Here is a 3,414-nt window from a genome sequence, read left to right on the forward strand (position 1 = left end):
AATTGTACTTTCTAAGCGCTTAGTACAGTGCTGTGCACACAGTAAGTGCTCAAGAAATACAATTGAATGAATGAATGAATGAATGAAATGGGGCTCTCAGTCTAAGGTGGGGAGAGATCAGGGTATTGGATCTTCGTTTTACAGGGGAAGAAACAAACACGGAGAAGTGATTTTTCCAGAGTCAAATGGCAGACAATTGGTAGAGTCATGATTAGAACCCAACTCCCCTGACTCCCAAGTCCACATTCTTCCTACTAGCTCACACTGCTTCTTGAGATGCAAAGAGAAGACAAAAGTGATCGTTCCCCAGAATTTCAGAACAAGGTACCGTGAAAATTGTTCTCTTTTTCACTCTCAAATGCAATATTTATGGAATCATAGAGCTAGAGTCAAGTTAAAGACATTGGGGAACACATTTCTTATACTCTTAAGTGTCTTTTCTCAAAAGGTCACTGCCATATTGACCAAAACTGAAGGAAAAACTGCATCGCTGACTGTTAAAGGGAAAAGCAGCTGGATTAAACTTCCCCTCATGTGGTTGAAACAGAATGTGTTTCCCATAGTGTGGTGATGCCTAGTGCAATAGGGCAGTAGAAATGAGGAGCATGATGAGACGTCATGCGGTTTCATGTACGCAGAGGTGGGCAGGTGGGCATCCTGACAAACATCCCAATGTATGTCATTTCTGAAAAAACATGATCAAAAACAAAACACGCTACACAAGCTGGGCAGGAAATGGTTACACGCTGTTCAACGTGGACTGGCAATTAGAAAGTAGGTGTTTTTTGGAAGTTACTTCTGAGTTTCAGTAGAGAAAAACCATGCTACAAAATCATTCAGAATGAACAGTATGAAAACACATACCCAGACTCTGGTTTTTCTTTCTGGAAGCATTTAGTAAAGACACATTTGTGCATATTCTAGTTCTGTGCATGTGAGGATGTCCATGTAAAAATCATGGCAATGCTAGACTCTGTTCAAAATAGTGGAAAGAATAACAGAAGGCAAGAGGAAGACTGAACACTCTTGCACAGCTCAGTGATTACATAAAATGGACCTTCCATATCTACAGATCGTCACTTCCAAATACATTGAGCAGGAGAATAAATACAGTCTGTAATACTCTCCAGTCCCTTAATTGAACATGCCATCATTTTATTTACTAGTGGAACAATAAATCAATCAATCGTATTTATTGAGCGCTTACTATGTGCAGAGCACTGTACTAATCGCTTGGGAAGTACAAATTGGCATCACATAGAGACAGTCCCTACCCAACAGTGGGCTCACAGTCTAAAAGGGGGAGACAGAGAACAGAACCAAACATACCAACAAAATAAAATAAGTAGGATAGAAATGTACAAGTAAAATAAATAAATAAATAAATAAATAGAGTAACAAATATGTACAACCATATATACATATATATGTGGCTGAATTTCGATGAAATGAGGAAAATTCAATTATTTCACAATTGGCCTCAGTTTTGTGCATTCTGAATAACTGAGCTTTACTGTAGTAGGATAATATGTTCCAAAATATACTCCCTACCAGGCCTCTTCTGGGATTTTCAATTATAAGCAGAGCATTCATTAGTTGCCTCTTGGAATCAAATCCTCTGGGAATGAGAGGAAAGAGAAAGATTGGCTAAATACATTAGAGGAGGCAGTGCTTTTGTTCTACAGCAGGAATCAGCAACTTATAACTGGCGAGTCATATCTGGCACTTCTTGAAACCAAAGTGATCCTCAAATGTAGGAGCTCCGTCCATGGATGGGTTTGGCATGCAGGGACAATCTTACTAAATTCCTACTTCCCACCCTCTAGCTTTCTGGGTAGGAAGTATTTTGAACCAGAAAGGTGGAGCCAAGATGGCACTACTCCTTGCCTTCTGGTAGCAAGATGTGGTCCCACACAACCTGGGAATTTGTAGGGTCCTGTCCTTCCCCCACAGCAAACTGCCCTCTTGCAGCCGTCCCCTTGCCCCTTCCCCCTGGGCACACTCACCCACTGTGACTACCATCAGCAGATAGGAGCAGCAACAGCAGCAGCAGCACTGAGGAGGGACAGCCAGGCCAGGCTGAGCAGAATCTACAACAGAGCAGGGGGCAAGGGCAGCCTCCATGCCGGGCACTGGGCTCTGGAGAAGAGGACGGTTCCCCCCACTAATATGAGTCAGGCCCAGAGCAGCCAAAGCCAGGCAGTGGCTGGGGAGAAGGGTGAGAGTAAGATTTTCTTATCGTCACCCTGCCATTAGGAGAGCAGGCTGGGATGAGATGGGGACAGGGGGCCCGCTGTGGCAGCAGGAATTGTGCAGCCTCTTTCTCTTCCCCAGGGTGGAAAAGGAGAATTCCTTGCTGTTGCTTCCCTCCCTCCCCCACTCTTTAACAAGCACAGCTGTTTTGATGTTTTAGATCTGCTGGTCCTTTCCCTCCCTGAAACCTACCTCAGCCAAGCATGTATCCTGTGTTGCTCCACAACACCAAGTCTGTTTAATGTGCAAATAAACGTGATACTTTGCACCTCAGTCACCTACCCCTGTCCTTCCCTAATAAAAACAACCAGGAATAAATTTGTTCTCTCTCTTCTTCTCATCGTCTCTCGCCTCTCTTCCGCTCTCATCCTTTTCCTCTTTCATTCCTTCTCCTCTCCTTTCTTCTTCTTCTCTGCTACCATATAATAGTAATAATTATTCCAAAATAATAATCATTATTTCAGAATGATAATAATCATCCCTTCAAAATAATAATGGCGTCTATTGAGCATTTAATTTTCTCTAAACTCTGGAGTCGTTATAAGATCATTAGATCAGACACAGGCTCTAAGAGTGAGTGAGAGCAGGTAGTTTCCACATTTTACAGATGAGGGAGCTGAGAAACAGAGGGGTTAAGTGACTTTCCCAAGGTCACACAGAAGATCAGAGGTAGATTGGGACTTGAACCAGAGATTTCTGATTCCCAGATGTGTGTTCCTCCCACCAGACTGCATACACTGACACAATAAAATAAGCTATGTTAATGTATGTTTAATGAGCATGATTGTGTGTGTGTGTATGCACTGTATGTGCATCAGGTGCTCAGAGGTTTCATTTGCTTTGGTCCTTCTGCCCAAACTGGTTGTCCAGCACTGTTCTCCTGGAAAAATTAACCTCTTGGACCAAGTTGGGTCATAAACTGTGTGTGAGTAGAAGTGAGGACCGGGATGGTGAGTGGGCTGTGTCAGTAATACATAACAACAACAATAGCTACAAAAACAACAATAGCAACAGCAACAACAATGATGATGATAATAATAATAACAATAACAATATTTGTTAAGCATTTACTAAGTGCCGAGCACTATACTAAGCACTAGGGTAGATACAAGATTGGACACAAGGTTGGACACAGTCCCCATCCCACACAGGGATTATTGT

The sequence above is a fragment of the Tachyglossus aculeatus genome, chromosome 2 (assembly GCF_015852505.1).
Source record: "Tachyglossus aculeatus isolate mTacAcu1 chromosome 2, mTacAcu1.pri, whole genome shotgun sequence".
NCBI lineage: Eukaryota > Metazoa > Chordata > Mammalia > Monotremata > Tachyglossidae > Tachyglossus > Tachyglossus aculeatus.